Source organism: Coregonus lavaretus (assembly GCF_964263955.1).
Source record: "Coregonus lavaretus genome assembly, chromosome: 8".
NCBI lineage: Eukaryota > Metazoa > Chordata > Actinopteri > Salmoniformes > Salmonidae > Coregonus > Coregonus lavaretus.
The window spans coordinates 54,654,009-54,673,921 of record NC_139995.1 but is presented as its reverse complement, the minus strand read 5'-3'; the positions used below and the strand labels follow the sequence as shown (position 1 = coordinate 54,673,921).

The following is a 19,913-nucleotide window of genomic DNA, read 5'->3' as shown; positions in this document are numbered from 1 at the left end:
AAGTTCCAATACCATATTAACAATGTGCAGGGATACTGGAGTGATGGAGGTAGACATGTATAGGGGTAAGGTGACTAGGCATCAGGATATAAGATAAACAGAGTAGCAGCAGCTTGTATGTGAGTGGGTGTGTGGGTGATGGAGTGACAGTGTGTGTGAGTGTTGGAGTGAGTGTGTGTGTGAGTGTTGGAGTGAGTGAGTGTGAGTGTATAGGGCCCTGTGAGTGTGCATAGAAACAGTGCAAAACTCAAAATAAAAGGTCAATAAAGATACAAGGTCAACTCAAATAGTCTGTGTAGCCATTTTCAGTCTTATTGCTTGGGGATAGAAGCTGATAAAAAGCCTGTTGGTGCCAGACTTACTGCTCCGGTACCTCTTGCCATGCGGAAGCAGAGAGAACAGTCTATGGCTTGGGTGGCTGGAGTCTAACAATTTTCTAGGCGTTCCTACCACCCCACCTGATATAGAGGTTCTGGATGGCAGGGAGCTCGGCCCCAGTGATGAACTGGGCTGTCCGCACCACCCTCTGTAGTGCCATGTGATCGAGGGTGGTGCTAGTAGCAGTAGCAGTGATGCAGCAAGTCAAAAATGCTCTCAATGGTACATCTGTAGGACTTTTTGAGGATCTGAAGGCCCATACCAAACTTCTTCAACCTCCTGAGGGGGAAGAGTCCTTCTTCACGACCGTGTGTGTGTGTTTAGATCATTTTAAGTCTTTAGTGATTTGGACACCGAGGAACTTGACCTGCTCCACTGCAACCCCGTCGATGTGGATGGGGGTGTGCTCGCCCCCCCCCCCCCCCACCCTGTTTCTTGTAGTCCACGATCAGCTCCTTGGTCTTGCTGACGTTGAGGGAGAGGTTGTTGTTCTGGCACCACACTGCCAGGTCACTGACCTCCTCCTCCTTGTAGGCTGTCTCATCGTTGTGTGTGTGTGTGTGTGTGTGTATGTGTGTGTGTGTGTCTGTGCCTGTGCATCCATTTGCGCAAGAATGTATACAACACACATGCCACAGAGAGTCAGCCTGTATGAGTCAGCCTGTATGAGTCAGACTGTATGAGTCAGACTGTATGAGTCAGACTGTATGAGTCAGTGTAGAATGTTGTGATGGACTGTCCCCTGTACGAGTCCAGTGGCTGTGTCTGCTGCAGCAGGACATTCTTGACCAGCCTAGTAACATCCAGACTGAGGTAGCGTGACAGTGAGTGCAGGCTGGCAGTGTAGGCCCCAATCCCGGCCAGATAGTCAGACGGAGGCCCTATCTCCTGGGTGGTCTGGTTGTGATGGGTCATGATCCTGCAACAAGGACAAACCAACGACATGAGCATCAAACAGGACTGGCATGGCAGTCTGAATGTACAACAGTCAGGCTAAATGGACCATTTGGTGATTATGATACTCTGGACCGGCACGTTGGCTTGGTTGAAAGGTAACTCCGGTTCTGTCTGTTTTGTGTATAAACCGGCACAACCCCTCCTCTTTCATGTTCTCTTGTTCTCGTTCTCTCTCTTTCTCTCTCTCTCTCGCTCTCTCTCTCTCTTTCTCTCTCTCTCTCTCTCTCTCTTTCTCTCTCTACACTCTCTCTCTCTTTCTCTCTCTACACTCTCTTTTTCTCTCTCTATACTCTCTCTCTCTCTCTCTCTCTCTCTTTCTCTCTCTACACTCTCTCTTTCTCTCTCTACACTCTCTCTTTCTCTCTCTATACTCTATCTTTCTCTCTCTACACACTCTTTCTCTCTCTATACTCTCTCTCTCTCTCTCTCTCTCTTTCTCTCTCTCTCTACACTCTCTCTCTCTCTTTCTCTCTCTACACTCTCTTTTTCTCTCTCTATACTCTCTCTCTCTCTTTTTCTCTCTATACTCTCTCTTTCTCTCTCTCTCTCTCTCTCTCTCTCTCTCTCTCTCTCTCTCTCTCTCTCTCTCTCTCTCTCTCTCTCTCTCTCTCTCTCTCTCTCTCTCTCTCTCTCTCTCTCTCTCTCTCTCTCTCTCTCTCTCTCTCTCTCTCTCTCTCTCTTTCTATCTTTCTCTGTCTCTCTCTATCTGTCTCTCTCTGCTGCCTGTATTTACGTTACAGAAGCAATTCTACTGCTGAGCTTCCACTCTGGAAACCTAATTTTAGGGGCAGCATGACGGAGAGATAATCATCTGGTAGGGACTTGGAGACGAAGCAGAACATGTACTCAGACCATTAGAGTCTCCTGCGTTGGTATGAATGTCAATTTTGAAATAGAGAAAATAGTAACCTAGCTATGATTGTCTGACTTCCTGAACTCTGTAATATACAGTGCCTTCAGAAAGTATTCACACCCCTTGACTTTTTCCACATTTTGTTGTGTTACAGCCTGAGTAAAAAAGTATTACATTTTTATTTTGTGTCACTGGCCTACACACAATACCCCATAATGTCATAGTGGAATTATGTTTTTAGAAATGTTTACAAATTATTTAAAAATGAAAAGCTGAAATGTCTTGAGTCAATAAGTATTCAACACCTTTGTTATGGCAAGCCTAAATAAGTTCAGGAGTAAAAATGTGCTTAACAAGTCACATAAGTTACATGGACTCACTCTGGGTGCAATAATAGTCTTTAGCATCATTTTTGAATGACTACCTTATCTTTGTACCCCACATATACAATTATCTGTAAGGTCCCTCAGTTGAGCAGTGAATTTCAAACACAGATTCAACCACAAAGACCAGGGAGGTTTTCCAATGCCTCGCAAAGAAGGTAGATGGGTAAAAAAAAAAAAAGCTGACGTTAAATATCCCTTTGATCATGGTGAAGTTATTAATTACACTTTGGATGGTGTATCAATACACCCAGTCACTACAAAGATACAGGCTTCCTTCCTAACGTAGTTGCTGGAGAGTAAGGAGACCGCTCAGGGATTTCACCATGAGGCCAATGGTGACTTTAAAACAGTTACAGAGTTTAATGCAATAATACTAACCTAAATGACAGAGTGAAAAGAAGGAAGCCTTACAGAATACAAATATTCCAAAACATGCATTCCATTTGCATTAAGGCACTAAAGTAATACTGCTTTAAAAATGTGGCTAAGAAATTCACTTTTTGTCCTAAATACAAAGTTGTTATGTTTGGGGCAAATCCAACACGACACATCACTGAGTAACACTCTTCATATTTTCAAGCATGGTGGTGGTTGCATCATGTTATGGGTATGCTTGTCATCAGCAAGGACTAGGGAGTTTTTTAGGATAAAAAGAAAGGAATGGAGCTGAGCACAGGCAAAATCAGTCTGCTTTCCAACAGACACTGGGAGACAAGTTCACCTTTCAGCAGGACAATAACCTAAAACACAAGGCCAAATATACACTGGAGTTGCTTACCAAGACGACATTGAATGTTCCTGAGTGGCCTAGTTACAGTTTTTACTTATTATCGGCTTGAAAATCTATGGCAAGACGTGAAAATGTCTGTCTTGCAATGATCAACAAACAACTGGCATTTTTCCTAATTTGTTGCCTTACAACCTGGAATTAAACATGATTTTTTGGGGGTTTGTATCATTTGATTTACACAACATGCCTACCACTTTGAAGATGCAAATTATTTTTTGGGGTGAAACAAACAACAAATAAGACCAAAAAACAGAAAACTTGAGCGTGCATAACTATTCGCCCCCCAAAGTCAATACTCTGTAGAGCCACCTTTTGCAGCAATTACAGCTGCAAGTCTCTTGGGGTATGTCTCTATAAGCTTGGCACATCTAGCCACTGGGATTTTTGCCCATTCTTCAAGGCAAAACTGCTCCAGCTCCTTCAAGTTGGATGGGTTCTGCTGGTGTCCAGCAATCTTTAAGTCATACCACAGATTCTCAATTGGATTGAGGTCTGGGCTTTGACTAGGCCATTCCAAGACATTTAAATGTTTCCACTTAAACCACTTGAGTGTTGCTTTAGCAGTATGCTTAGGGTCATTGTCCTGCTGGAAGGTGAACCTCCGTCCCAGTCTCAAATCTCTGGAAGAGAGAAACAGGTTTCCCTCAAGAATTTCCCTGTATTTAGCGCCATACATCATTCCTTCAATTCTGACCAGTTTCCCTGCCGATGAAAAACATCCCCACAGCATGATGCTGCCACCACCATGCTTCACTGTGGGGATGGTGTTCTCGGGGTGATGAGAGGTGTTGGGTTTGCGCCAGACATAGCGTTTTCCTTGATGGCCAAAAAGCTCAATTTTAGTCTCATCTGACCAGAGTACCTTCTTCCATATGTTTGGGGAGTCTCTCACATGCCTTTTGGCGAACACCAAATGTGTTTGCTTATTTTTTTCTTTAAGCAATGGCTTTACTCTTACATAAAGCCCAGCTCTGAGGAGTGTACGGCTTAAAGTGGTCCTATGGACAGATACTCCAATCTCCGCTGTGGAGCTTTGCAGCTCCTTCAGGGTTATCTTTGGTCTCTTTGTTGCCTCTCTGATGAATGCCCTCCTTGCCTGGTCCATGAGTTTTGGTGGGTGGCCCTCTCTTGGCAGGTTTGTTGTGGTGCCATGTTCTTTCAATGTTTTAATAATGGATTTAATGGTGCTCCGTGGGATAATCAAAGTTTCTGATATTTTTTTATAACCCAACCCTGAACTGTACTTCTCCACAACTTTGTCCCTGACCTGTTTGGAGAGCTCCTTGGTCTTCATGGTGCCGCTTGCTTGGTAGTGACCCTTGCTTAGTGGTGTTGCAGGCTCTGGGGCCTTTCAGAACAAGTGATAGACCATGTGACAACAAAATAGGAAAAATGCCAAGGGGGATGAATACATTTGTAGATGGATGGAGGGATATAGACAGGGATGGAGGGGTACAGAGAGGGATAGAGAGGGATGGAGGGGTACATAGATGGATAGAGAGGGATGGAGGGGTACATAGATGGATAGAGAGGGATGGAGGGGTACATAGATGGATAGAGAGGGATGGAGGGGTACATAGATGGATAGAGGGGTATAGACAGGGATAGAGGGGTATAGAGAGGGATAGAGGGGTATAGACAGGGATGGAGGGGTATAGAGAGGGATAGAGAGGGATGGAGGGGTATAGAGAGGGATAGAGGGGTATAGAGAGGGATAGAGGGGTATAGAGAGGGATAGAGGGGTATAGAGGGGGATAGAGAGGGATGGAGGGTTACATAGATGGATAGAGAGGGTATAGAGAGGGATAGAGGGGTATAGAGAGGGATAGAGGGGTATAGACAGGGATAGAGAGGGATGGAGGGGGATAGAGGGGTATAGAGGGGTATAGACAGGGATAGAGGGGTATAGAGAGGGATAGAGAGGGATGGAGGGGGATAGAGGGGTATAGAGGGGGATAGAGAGGGATGGAGGGGTACATAGATGGATAGAGAGGGTATAGAGAGGGATAGAGGGGTATAGAGAGGGATAGAGGGGTATAGACAGGGATAGAGGGGTATAGAGAGGGATAGAGAGGGATGGAGGGGGATAGAGGGGTATAGAGGGGTATAGACAGGGATAGAGGGGTATAGAGAGGGATAGAGAGGGATGGAGGGGGATGGAGGGTTATAGAGAGGGATAGAGAGGGATGGAGGGGTATAGAGGGGTATAGACAGGGATAGAGGGGTATAGAGAGGGATGGAGGGGGATAGAGAGGGATAGAGGGGTATAGAGAGGGATAGAGAGGGATAGAGAGGGATAGAGGGGTATAGAGGGGTATAGACAGGGATGGAGGGTTATAGAGAGGGATAGAGAGGGTATAGAGAGGGATAGAGGGGTATAGACAGGGATAGAGGGGTATAGAGAGGGATAGAGAGGGATGGAGGGATATTAGAGGGATGGAGGGATGTTAGATGGATAGAGGTATATAGAGAGGGATAGAGGGATGGAGAGAGGGATAGAGAGATATAGGGGGTTAAAGAGGGGTAAAAGCACTGACTTGGTGGCGATGGCGCGGTCTGTCCTCTGTCTGTCCTCGGTCTGTCCTCTGTCTGTCCGCGGTCTGTCCTCTGTCTGTCTGTGCCAGGTTTCTCTCTTTACCCCTCTCCTTTTCTCGGCGTCTGCTTCTTCTGATTCTTATTGCGAGCTGCGCTTACGGTCTGGCCACAGTGTTTGGGCAACAGCTAATAGGGAACATGATTAAGAGGACCACATAGAAGAAATAGTATTAGAATATACGTTTTCCATTTAAGTCTGTTATACATTGCTTGCGGTGTTTACAGAAAAATAAATTAGTGATTTTACTTTTTCCTGCTACGCTGCAACCTCTCAGGAGCCTAAACTAAAGTAAACACCCTCACAATGTTTTCCAGCATAGAGAAAAACAACCTTCTCTCGTTACACCATCTCCTCTTCACCTTCTCACTGTCTTTCCACTAGCACACTCCTACATTAAAGCAACAATCTGGGATTTGCTTCATTAACGGGTAAATATGTAGAATTCAAATGACCATTGAAAAGATTCCCAGATGCCAAATTGTACCTTTAAATCGAGCGCAGTGACCACGAGGGTGTTGCAATATAATTGGAAATACTGTCAATTGGCTGTATCAATCTTATAGTTAATTAGTTGTGTGACCTGTACCCTTCCCCCAGAATCCTGGTCATCGAGGTTGGATATCTCGAACACACAAACACACACACACACACACACACACACACACACACACACACACACACACGCAGACACACACACACACACACCTGGTCATTGAGGCTGCACTGTTCAGCACATATCTCAAAGACGACAGAGCTGTTCTGTCTGGCGATGTCCTCCAGGAAAGTCACACAGACTCCTCTTCTCAACTGCCTCCATCTAGACAACAACAAGAAACACAAAGAGATGTCTCTCAGACTTTACCATATTTATCGCTAAAATTAGTTTTTTCTGTTTTTTTTCCCCCACAATTTACTGAGATGCTCCACACTAAAGTGATAATTGTTTTCACCATTCAGTACTTGATGTGATGTGACCTGACCTGAAAAAACTACCCAGCCGAAAATACAACCAACAATTTTCGTAGCCATGTAACGTGGTCAGGAAAAGTGCATTGGCTAACTTTAAATTTAACATGACCAGTTTAAATATGTTATTATAGCAGGATACCCAGCTTGAGGCCAGATGGTGTCTCTGTAGCCCAATACCAACCTCTTCTGGATACTGCTGGTGGACACTATGGCTGGAGAGGGAGCAAACCAGAGGGAAAGACATGAGGTAGCGCTGTATAGAAACCTCCTCACTGCTCTGGGAGAACATCTTCTCCAACACCCGTGGGTACAAACTAGAGAAAAACACAACCTTATCTCAGTCTTTAGCAGTGAAATATATAGGAGTCATATCTCAGTCTTTAGCAGTGAAATATATAGGAGCCACATCTCAGTCTTTAGGAGTTAACACACACTGTATCGTCTGCGTCCCAAATGGCACCCTGTTGCCTATATTGTGCACTACCTTTGACAAGGGCCCATAGATAATAGGGTGCCATTTGGAAAGCAAACATGGTGTTACATACAGTACCAGTCAAAAGTTTGGACACACCTACTCATTCAAGGGTTTTTCTTAATTTCTTTTACTATTTTCTACATTGTAGAATAATAGTGAAGACATCAAAATGATTAAATAATACATATGGAATCATGTAGTAACCAAAGAAGTGTTAAACAAATCAAAATATATTTTATATTTGAGATTTTTCAAATAGCCACCCTTTGCCTTGATGACAGCTTTGCACACACTTTTTCTGAATCCATGTGTGGGCCCTAGTCCCTAGATCCTAGACCCTAGATCCTAGACACTGGTCCCTAGACCCTAGTCCCTAGTCCCTAGATCCTAGACCCTAGATCCTAGTCCCTAGATCCTAGACCCTAGTCCCTAGACCCTAGTCCCTAGACCCTAGACCCTAGTCCCTAGATCCTAGACCCTAGTCCCTAGACCCTAGACCCTAGATCCTAGCACCTAGATCCTAGACCCTATTGGGGACCCCTGCCCTAGTCCCAAGACCCTAGATCCTAGTCCCTAGATCCTAGACCCTAGTCCCTTGATCCTATGCACATCATGTGGATCTGAAATGGTTTTGATATCGGCAATATCGTAGACTAAGTGATAGGCTAGGTGGACGTTTTTTCCATATTGCTTTTATCCAATCCCTACTGATCTACAGATGTACCTAGGGGTTGGTTCTGATCTACAGATATACCTAGAGGTTGGTTCTTATCCAAATATATACCTAGAGGGTGGTTTTGATCTACAGACGTACCTAGAGGTTGGTTCTTATCCAAATATATACCTAGAGGTTGGTTCCGATCTACAGACGTACCTAGAGGTTGGTTCTGATCTACAGACGTACCTAGAGGTTGGTTCCGATCTACAGACGTACCTAGGGGCTAGAGGTTGGTTCTGGATGCGGCCCATGGTGGAGTAGACTAGCACCACTGACCAGAGGATGGAGAGATCTGAGGTTTTGTGAAGCATCTCCTGCACGTTGTCCAACATCTTGGTGTGGAACTGGGTCATGTTCATCACCTTGGCCAGGTCTGGGTAGCCCTTCAGTAACCGAAGGGCTTTGGGCACACTAGTGTAGGCCTGTAACATGAAACATCACAGAAACCATGAGACACTGGTGTAGGCCTGTAACATGAAACATCACAGAAACCATGATACACTGGTGTAGGCCTGTAACTTGAAACATCACATAAACCATGATACACTGGTGTAGGCCTGTAACATGAAACATCACAGAAACCATGAGACACTGGTGTAGGCCTGTAACATGAAACATCACAGAAACCATGATACACTGGTGTAGGCCTGTAACATGAAACATCACAGAAACCATGAGACACTGGTGTAGGCCTGTAACATGAAACATCACAGAAACCATGATACACTGGTGTAGGCCTGTAACATGAAACATCACAGAAACCATGAGACACTGGTGTAGGCCTGTAACATGAAACATCACAGAAACCATGATACACTGGTGTAGGCCTGTAACATGAAACATCACAGAAACTAGTGTATTTAATACATTGTGTTTACAGTGTAGGTTTATGGAACAGCATGTCCAATGTGATAAATGGAAAGTATTTATATGGACACTTAAGTGAAGTACCTGTAATCTTAAACAGTCCAGTCTCAGAGCCCTGAAATCAAACTCTTCTCAATGTTCCACTGTTGAGTTCCATACAGTATGGTGGTGTGGTGGTAGAACACATAAAGTAAACGTAGTATCACACATCACTGTAATCGACAATGACATATTATACATCTTGTTTACCTTGATTGATGTTCAGTGTAGACAGGGTTGAGACAAATGATGTCATCAGGACTGATTCCTCTTCTGGACAGACGTACATATTCTACATGGAGGAATAGTCAGAATGTTTTGCCTCATATTTGTCATAGTTCTTCGAGCCGGATACACCGTTCATATTCACCCTGGTAACTGTAACTCACTCACACACACACTCAAGCAAGCAAGCACGCACGCACACACACACACACACACATAAACACATGAACTTGTAACTACTGTATCAACAGTATGACTATACGTAAACACAGAAACTAGTGACTACTGTATCAACAGCACAGTAGGACTATACATCCAGATCACTGTTGTATAAGCATTTGCTACATTGTTTAGTTTTGTGACTAGAAAGCTGAAGTGGTAATATGGTAGTGTATATATTTGGTTGAAATGGGAGATTGGTAGTGTGCAAAGTGGCATGGCAGGAAGGTACGTTTTATGTGGCAGGAAGGTCTGCTTTGTGTCTACCACTTCAAACTTACGAGTCTATGTAGTCCTCTGGGGTCTTGATCCTGGGGATATTGTCAGAATGTCTGACGAGCCACAGAACCTCGTCACGGGAAAACGACAGAGCCATGAAGACAAACAATGCCTTGGGGACGGATTGACAGAGAGAGAGGGAAGGATGGAGGGAGAGAGAGAGTGAGTGTATATATACATAATATGACATTTGAAATGTCTTTATTCTTTTGGAACTTCTGAGTGTAATGTTTACTGTTAATATTTATTGTTTCTTTCACTTTTGTTTACTATCTACTTCACTTGCTTTGGCAATGTTAACATACGTTTCCCATGCCGAGAGAGAGAGAGAGAGAGAGAGAGAGAGAGAGAGAGAGAGAGAGAGAGAGGAGAGAGAGAGAGAGAGAGAGAGAGAGAGAGAGAGAGGAGAGAGAGAGAGAGAGAGAGAGAGAGAGAGAGAGAGAGAGAGAGAGAGAGAGAGAGAGAGAGAGAGAGAGAGAGAGCGAGAGAGAGAGAGAGAGAGAGAGAGAGAGAGAGAGAGAGAGAGAGAGAGAGAGAGAGAGAGAGAGAGAGAGAGAGAGAGAGAGAGAGAGAGAGAGAGAGAGAGAGAGAGAGAGAGAGAGAGAGAAAAAAAAACTGGCCTGTGTTTCTTTCAGAGCTCTCTGTCTGTGTCTATTATAGTACAGAATAAGAGGTTGATGCTAAAAGTGTAAATACATAATTAAAGAATAGAATATGATCATATTCAAATGTACAGGGAAGCTGAACATGCAATAGATTGGCATTGTTAGCCAGATTAAGTGAATGTGTGAGTGAGTGTTGTTTACCTTGAGTCCCAGGAGTCCAGGTTCATCCTCCAGGACTTTGACCAGTTCCTTCAAGGCATTCCTCAGGAAACCTCTTCTCTCTCCGTGCATCGCACCACTTACATAGACATGGCAAAAAACACACACACAGCTCTAGTCAACGTTCTCATTAGAAAGTGGACACCCTTGTTTCTAACAGTTAAGCACATGGTTGCGCTGGCTCCTGATCCAAATCTGGCTCGAAGGACCATGAAAAAGACTTCCACCTTGTGTCAAATGCACAGCCCATCCCTGTTTGGTTCCCTGCTATCTGAAAGCTGGGCTTTACGGTCAGGCTCAGTTTGAGGGGCTGTGCGACATGCTCTTAGAGGGTTTCATACAGATGCTAAAGAACTCACCTGTTGACTAGGGCTTGCTCCCTGGATTCTTTGATGTTGGCAACACGCTTACTATACCTGACAGGAAACTGAATATATTGTCAGCAGTAAGATGTAAGATGTATTTAATACAACACAGTACAATACAAGACAGGGCCTTGTGTCCCAATAACATTTTGGTGCATTAAATCCTTTGTAGGAACATGGTTAAAACTGTTCACCAAAACCTTTGCCATCACTAATGGGAAACCATGCCCAGAATAAAATAAGCTTGAGTCCCAGTCACATCACTCAGAGGACCTAGTATACTGTATATGGCATACTAATGTCATACCCTGTCAGACCTTGTGGATGTTAAGTGTCTCATCCCTGATGATGTTGAGATACAGGCCGCTGCAGAGGGCCGTCTTCCACAGCTCCTGAGACGACTGGTTTGTGTTCAGACTGCTGTGATGCAGCAGGAAACCCACTAGAGAGGAGAGGAGAGATTAGATTACATTAGATTAGATTAGATTAGATTAGAGGAGAGGAGAGGAGAGGAGAGGAGAGGAGAGGAGAGGAGAGGAGAGGAGAGGAGAGGAGAGGAGAGGAGAGGAGAGGAGAGGAGAGGAGAGGAGAGGAGAGGAGAGGAGAGGAGAGGAGAGGAGGAGAAAATTGACAAACAAACAAACCAAAACAAAGTCAGTCTTCTCATGCTTTGTTGATTTCAAAAAAGCTTTTGACTCAATTTGGCCTCACCCTACTAGAATCTGAAGTCAAATGTCTACTGTTTGCTGATGATCTGGTGTTTCTGTCACCAACCAAGGAGGGCCTACAGCAGCACCTAGATCTTCTGCACAGATTCTGTCAGACCTGGGCCCTGACAGTAAATCTCAGTAAGACAAAAATAATGGTGTTCCAAAAAAGGTCCAGTTACCAGGACCACAAATACAAATTCCATCTAGACACCGTTGCCCTAGAGCACACAAAAAACTATACATACCTCGGCCTAAACATCAGCGCCACAGATAACTTCCACAAAGCTGTGAACGATCTGAGAGACAAGGCAAGAAGGGCCTTCAATGCCATCAAAAGGAACATAAAATTTGACATACCAATTAGGATCTGGCTAAAAATACTTGAATCAGTTATAGAACCCATTGCCCTTTATGGTTGTGAGGTCTGGGGTCCGCTCACCAACCAAGAATTCACAAAATGGGACAAACACCAAATTGAGACTCTGCATGCAGAATTCTGCAAAAATATCCTCCATGTACAATGAAAAACACCAAATAATGCATACAGAGCAGAATTAGGCCAATACCCGCTAATTATCAAAATCCAGAAAAGAGCCGTTAAATTCTATAACCACTTAATAGGAAGCGATTCCCAAACCTTCCATAACAAAGCCATCACCTACAGAGAGATGAACTTGGAGAAGAGTCCCCTAAGTAAGCTGGTCCTGGGGCTCTGTTCACAAACACAAACTGACCCCACAGAGCCCCAGGACAACAACAACAACAACACAATTAGACCCAACCAAATCATGAGAAAACAAAAAGATAATTACTTGACACATTGGAAAGAACAAACAAAAAAACAGAGCAAACTAGAATGCTATTTGGCCCTAAACAGAGAATACACAGTGGCAGAATACCTGACCACTGTGACTGACCCAAACTTAAGGAAAGCTTTGACTATGTACAGACTCAGTGAGCATAGGTATGACCATATTAGAGACACATATTTCCCTCAGATTACAGCGATCCACAAAGAATTTTGAAAACAAACCCAATTTTGATAAACTCCCCTATCTACTGGGTGAAAAACCACAGTGTGCCATCACAGCTGCAAGATTTGTGACCTGTTGCCACAAGAAAAGGGCAACCAGTGAAGAACAAACACCATTGTAAATACAACCCATATTTATGTTTATTTATTTGCCCATTTGTACTTTAACTATTTGTACATAGTTACAACACTGTATTTATACATAATATACATAATATGACATTTGAAATGTATTTTATTATTTTGGAACTTCTGAGTGTAATGTTTACTGTTAATATTTATTGTTTATTTCACTTTTGTTTATTATCTATTTCATTTGCTTTGGCAATGTTAACATACGTTTCCCATGCCAATAAACCCTTAAATTGAATTGAATTGAATTGATAGGAGAGGAGATGAGAGGAGAGGAGAGGAGAGGAGAGGAGAGGAGAGGAGAGGAGAGGAGAGGAGAGGAGAGGAGAGGAGAGGAGAGGAGAGGAGAGGAGAGGAGAGGAGAGGAGAGGAGAGGAGAGGCCACAGTGACTAACATGTAGAGAGCCACAGGGCCCAGAGACTAACATGTAGAGAGCCACAGGGCCCAGAGACTAACATGTAGAGAGCCACAGGGTCCATAGAATAACATGTAGAGAGCCACAGGGCCCAGAGACTAACATGTAGAGAGCCACAGGGCCCAGAGACTAACATGTAGAGAGCCACAGGGCCCAGAGACTAACATGTAGAGAGCCACAGGGCCCAGAGACTAACATGTAGAGAGCCACAGGGCCCAGAGACTAACATGTAGAGAGGCCACAGGGCCCAGGGACTAACATGTAGAGAGCCACAGGGCCCAGAGACTAACATGTAGAAAGCCACAGGGCCCAGAGACTAACATGTAGAGAGCCATAGGGCCCAGAGACTAACATGTAGAGAGCCACAGGGCCCATAGACTAACATGTAGAGAGCCACAGGACCCAGAGACTAACATGTAGAGGCCACAGGGCCCAGGGATTAACATGTAGAGAGCCACAGGGCCCATAGACTAACATGTAGAGAGCCACAGGGCCCAGAGACTAACATGTAGAGGCCACAGGGCCCAGAGACTAACACGTAGAGAGCCACAGGGCCCAGAGACTAACATGTAGAGAGCCACAGGGCCCAGAGATGAACATGTAGAGAGCCACAGGGCCCAGAGACTAACATGTAGAGGCCACAGGGCCCAGAGACTAACATGTAGAGAGGCCACAGGGCCCAGAGGCTAACATGTAGAGAGCCACAGGGCTCAGAGACTAACATGTAGAGAGCCACAGGGCCCAGAGACTAACATGTAGAGAGCCACAGGGCCCAGAGACTAACATGTAGAGAGCCACAGGGCCCAGAGAATAACACGTAGAGAGCCACAGGACCCAGAGACTAACATTTAGAGGCCACAGGGCCCAGAGAATAACATGTAGAGGCCACAGGGCCCAGGGACTAACATGTAGAGAGCCACAGGGCCCATAGACAAACATGTAGAGAGCCACAGGGCCCAGAGACTAACATGTAGAGAGCCACAGGGCCCAGAGACTAACATGTAGAGAGCCACAGGGCCCAGAGACTAACATGTAGAGAGCCACAGGGCCCAGAGACTAACATGTAGAGAGCCACAGGGCCCAGAGAATAACATGTAGAGCGCCACAGGACCCAGAGACTAACATTTAGAGGCCACAGGGCCCAGACACTAACATGTATAGAGAGCCACAGGGCCCAGAGACTAACATGTAGAGAGCCACAGGGCCCAGAGACTAACATGTAGAGGCCACAGGGCCCAGAGACTAACACGTAGAGAGCCACAGGGCCCAGAGACTAACATGTAGAGAGCCACAGGGCCCAGAGACTAACATGTAGAGAGCCACAGGGCCCAGAGAATAACATTTAGAGACCACAGGGCCCAGAGACTAACATGTAGAGTGCCACAGGGCCCAGAGACTAACATATAGAGAGCCACAGGGCCCAGAGACTACCATGTAAAGAGCCACAGGGCCCAGAGACTAACATGTAGAGAGCCACAGGGCCCAGAGACTAACATGTAGAGAGCTACAGGGCCCAGAGACTAACATGTAGAGAGCCACAGGGCCCAGAGACTAACATGTAGAGGCCACAGGGCCCAGAGACTAACATGTAGAGAGCCACAGGGCCCAGAGACTAACATGTAGAGAGGCCACAGGGCCCAGAGACTAACATGTAGAGAGCCACAGGGCCCAGAGACTAACATTTAGAGGCCACAGGGCCCAGAGACTAACATGTAGAGAGGCCACAGGGCCCAGAGACTAACATGTAGAGGCCACAGGGCCCAGAGATTAACATGTAGAGAGGCCACAGGGCCCAGAGACTAACATGTAGAGAGACACAGGGCCCAGAGACTAACATGTAGAGGCCACAGGGCCCAGAGACTAACATGTAGAGAGCCACAGGGCCCAGAGACTAACATGTAGAGAGCCACAGGGCCCAGAGACTAACATGTAGAGAGGCCACAGGGCCCAGAGACTAACATGTAGAGAGGCCACAGGGCCCAGATACTAACATGTAGAGAGACACAGGGCCCAGAGACTAAGATTTGAGGCCACATGGCCCAGAGACTAACATGTAGAGAGGCCACAGGGCCCAGAGACTAACATGTAGAGGCCACAGGACCCAGAGACTACCATGTAGAGAGCCACAGGGCCCAGAGACTAACATGTAGAGAGCCACAGGGCCCAGAGACTAACATGTAGAGAGCCACAGGGCCCAGAGACTAACATGTAGAGAGACACAGGGCCCAGAGACTAACATGTAGAGAGACACAGGGCCCAGAGACTAACATGTAGAGAGGCCACAGGGCCCAGAGACTAACATGTAGAGAGCCACAGGGCCCAGAGACTAACAGTGAACATAGAGCGCAATGGTGCTTCAAAGACTCCAGTCGCTGCCTTTGAAAATCAGCAGGCAGGACATGGTAGGGCAGGGAAGAGAGGAGGAGAGGAGATAAGAGGAGAGGAAAATAAAATAGGAAAAGAGAAGAGAAGAGAAGAGAGCAGAACAGAACAGAACAGAGCAGAGCAGAGCAGAGCAGGTCAGAACTGAGCAGAACTGAGCAGAACAGAACAGAGCAGAACAGAGCAGAAGAGAGTAGAACAGAGCAGAGCAGAACAGAGCAGAGCAGAGTAGAGCAGAGCAGAACAGAGCAGAACAGAGCAGAACAGAGCAGAGCAGAAGATACGAAGAGAAAATGGGGGGAGAGGGTTGGAGAGGGTTGGAGAGGGGGAGAGTGGGGAGAGGGGGAGAGGGTTGGAGAGGGGGAGAGGGTTGGAGAGGGGGAGAGGGGGAGAGGGGGAAGAGGGTTGGAGAGGGGGAGAGGGGTGAGAGGGGGGAGAGGGGGGAGAGGGTTGGAGAAGGAGGGATTGGGTGGGAGGGAAAGGGTGGGAGCGAGAGAGAGGGAGAGATGGGTAGAGTTCAATGTTTTACTGTAATAAATTTCCATAACAGTGTTGTTAGGCCGAACAGCAGTAAAAATCATGAACTCCATTGATTTTCAGGAATAATGACCCACTCTAATATTTACAGCCATTTTCAATATACAGTTGACATTACCCTAGTGAATATACAATAGTTAATATACCTTAGTGAATATACAATAGTGAATATATCCTAGTAAATATACCTTAGTGAATATACCCTAGTAAATATACCCTAGTGAATATACCCTAGTGAATATACCCTAGTGAATATACCCTAGTGAATATACCTTAGTGAATATACCCTAGTAAATGTACCTTAATGAATATGCCCTAGTGAATATGCCCCAGTGAAAATGCCCTAGTGAATATACCCTAGTGAATTTACCCTAATGAATATACCCTAGTGAATATACCCTAGTGAATGTACAGTTGACATTACCCTAGTGAATATACCTTAGTGAATATACTCTAGTGAATATACCTTAATGAATATGCCCTAGTGAATATACCCTAGTGAATTTACCTTAGTGAATATAGGCTAGTGAATATACCCTAGTGAATTTACCCTAATGAATATACCCTAGTGAATATACCCTAGTGAATGTAAAGTTGACATTACCTTAGTGAATATAACTTAGTGAATATACCCTAGTGAATATACCCTCGTGAATATACCCTAGTGAAAATACCCTAGTGAATATACCTTAGTGAATATACCTTAGTGAATATACCATAGTGAATGTGCCCTAGTGAATATACCCTAGTGAATATACCCTAGTGAATATACCTTAGTGAATAGACCTTAGTGAATATACCTTAGGTAATATACACTAGTGAATATACCTTAGTGAATATACCCTAGTGGATATACTTTAGTCAATATACCCTAGTGAATATACAGTTGACATTACCTTAGTGTGAGCGCCAAACTCCTCAGTGAGTTTCTTCATGGGCTGATCATACTCCAGAAACATCTGAGCCAGGCAGGGATATGCAGGGTCACTTGAGGATCAATCAATTAATCACGCATGACTTAGTCAATCAACCACACATTCATGCATGTATACTCATACCACTGTCATGTACCATACTAACTCATACAAACAGCAGTATCATGTGGTGGCATCACCCACACAAAAAAAGTCAATCAGATTCCCCCCATTCTTTCAAGTGTCATTACTTATCACTTTTTGAATAGGAGATGAAGAAGAGGCATCATCAAGCACTCTCTCTCCTTCTAAACTCCATCAGCTTGATCAAAAGTAGCGCACTATCTCCAAGCCACTGATGCGTATTATGTAGGGACTGGTGGAAAATTGCTGTGACATTCCATTTCTTTGTTCCTTATTGTATTTCCTCCTCCACAGCGTCTTCGATCAAGATAAACTTCCTCCTGCCATTTTGGCGATATAAATGAATATGGCGTGAAATGGGAGGACTCAAAATGTCAGTGTACTGCTTTTCACTCTGGGAAAGGCTGGACAGGAAGGGAAAGATGTGTTGTTACTTGTTAATTAACCAGTTATTAGTTGAGGAGACAACTGTGTGCAATTAATGGGTAATCATCTTTTGAGATGCGTGGCTACATTAATGGCTAAGAGGAGTCAAGTTATCGTGACTGGGCAGTTGCTTAGCCTACGCTAATGACATCCTCCACTGAATGATGAGAACATCAGATTTGTTTAAATCATGAATTGATATTTAAATGTCATCCTCCATTGAATGAGTGGAAAAAGCCCATGTCCGATTATTCCTGGCATGAATTGAATTGAGAGTGAAATGAGCTTGCAGTGTGAGCATGTGATCTGGTTATGTATTTGCATATGAAAATACATTAATTCATTGTCTGTTCAGAAATGTCAATGAAAGATGTATTGAATAGAAGCTCGGTAATTTTCAATGAGGATTGTTTCCATTCTATTCTTGAATTTGTATTCCTAATCCCTTCCTGAATCGACTGTATTTGAATAGTTGATAGATGTGACCGGTCTTACCTGTTTCCGTTGGGCATCTCGTGAGCACAGTTGTACATGGACACCAGGACCTTCATGTCATCAATACGTAACAACATGACGATGATGGACGTGTAGGTGACGATGAGCTCCAGGTAGGTGTTGGTGAAGTCAAAGTTCATCGCCTGATGAATGAATTAATGAATTACTGAATTAATGAGTGAGTGAATTAATGAATTACTGAAGGAATGGATGAATGAGTGAGTGAATTAATGAATTACTGAATTAATGAATGATGCAGGTTAAAAAGTAGGTTAACATGACAACTTGTAAATTAGTTATCATGTGCTGTGTGACACCTACGGTGGCCCTAAGGGGTAAAACCACTATTGTGGAATGCTGCACTCACAATACAGACGTCAAATAATGCAGTGGGTTGATGCATTCATGTTGCTCTGTAACAATACAGATGTCAAATAATTCAGTGGGTTGATGCGTTCATGTTGCTCTGTAACAATACAGACGTCAAATAATGCAGTGGGTTGATGAATTCATGTTGCTCTGTAACAATACAGACGTCAAATAATGCAGTGGGTTGATGAATTCATGTTGCTATGTAACAATACAGACGTCAAATAATGCAGTTGGTTGATGCGTTCATGTTGCTCTGTAACAATACAGACGTCAAATAATGCAGTGGGTTGATGAATTCATGTTGCTATGTAACAATACAGACGTCAAATAATGCAGTTGGTTGATGCGTTCATGTTGCTCTGTAACAATGCGGATGTCAAATAATGCAGTGGAACAGTACAGAGGGCCATAGGGAATAAACACCTGCTAGCCATGGCTATCCTCATAGAGTTTTGGATTATACAGGCCTTATAGAAATGCCACAGCCTATCCAAAGAAATTGGGTTAAACGTCGGAGTGTATTATTTTTTTTTTGTTGTTGTATCATCATTAAGATATTTTTCTATTTTCTATTCTGAAATTGGGTGACAAATTGATGTGTAGTATTTTATTGTATTTATCACGTTTCAGGAGAAGACCCAGATGCAAACAATGTCGAAGTAACACATGTTTATTACAAAAACAGGGGGCAGGCAAACAACAGATCAATGGCAGGCAGAGGTCAGTAATCCAGATCAGATTCCAAAAGGTGGCAGTGTCTGGGCAGGCAGAGGTCAATAATCCAGGGTGGTGTGACTAGGTACAGAACGGCAGGCAGGCTCAGGGTCAGGGCAGGCAGAATGGTCAAAACCGGGAAAACTAGAAAACAGGAACTTGAGAAAGACAGGAGCAAGGGAAAAACCACTGGTAGGCTTGACGAAACAAAACGAACTGGCAACAGACAAACAGAGAACACAGGTATAAATACACTGGGGATAATGGGGAAGATGGGCAACACCTGGAGGGGGGTGGAGACAATCACAAAGACAGGTGAAACAGATCAGGGTGTGACAGTATTATCATCATAATAAACTCTTTATTATTGCATGACCTCCCTACAATGTATATCCCATACTGTGACCTTCATCACACATAATGAATACGCCTGAGGCACAGGACACAATTTCCTCTGTACAATAAAATCAATCAATTTGACTCCCCTTGAAAAGCATATTATTTAAGTTGGGGGAGGAAAAAATATCACTTTATATGTTAATCCAGTTTGGATAATTTGTGTTTTGTGCTTTGAATACCAATGCAGTAATATCTGAATGAAACAGTTCCTCATATTTTATTTATTCCAGAACTTGCACTGCTGATTCAACTAATGAAGTGCTTGATGATTAGTTGACATGCAATACATAAAATAAGTG

At 44.3% G+C, this 19,913-nt stretch overlaps 1 pseudogene across 1 annotated transcript in view; it reads right to left on the bottom strand.

Moving 5' to 3' along the window:
* The window catches only part of LOC311134095 (nck-associated protein 1-like), a 38,140-nt pseudogene that overhangs the window by 18,039 nt on the left and 188 nt on the right, over nucleotides 1-19,913 (bottom strand). Inside the window, exons 2-15 of the transcript in view lie at nucleotides 18,130-18,272; nucleotides 17,047-17,137; nucleotides 14,418-14,504; nucleotides 14,138-14,194; nucleotides 13,954-14,010; nucleotides 13,738-13,762; nucleotides 11,258-11,382; nucleotides 9,239-9,320; nucleotides 9,074-9,132; nucleotides 8,399-8,544; nucleotides 7,111-7,243; nucleotides 6,666-6,777; nucleotides 5,964-6,085; nucleotides 1,127-1,297 (exon numbers count right to left, since the gene is read on the bottom strand). The product of the transcript in view is annotated as a nck-associated protein 1-like (transcript). The remainder of the gene's footprint in view (nucleotides 1-1,126; nucleotides 1,298-5,963; nucleotides 6,086-6,665; nucleotides 6,778-7,110; nucleotides 7,244-8,398; nucleotides 8,545-9,073; nucleotides 9,133-9,238; nucleotides 9,321-11,257; nucleotides 11,383-13,737; nucleotides 13,763-13,953; nucleotides 14,011-14,137; nucleotides 14,195-14,417; nucleotides 14,505-17,046; nucleotides 17,138-18,129; nucleotides 18,273-19,913) is intronic.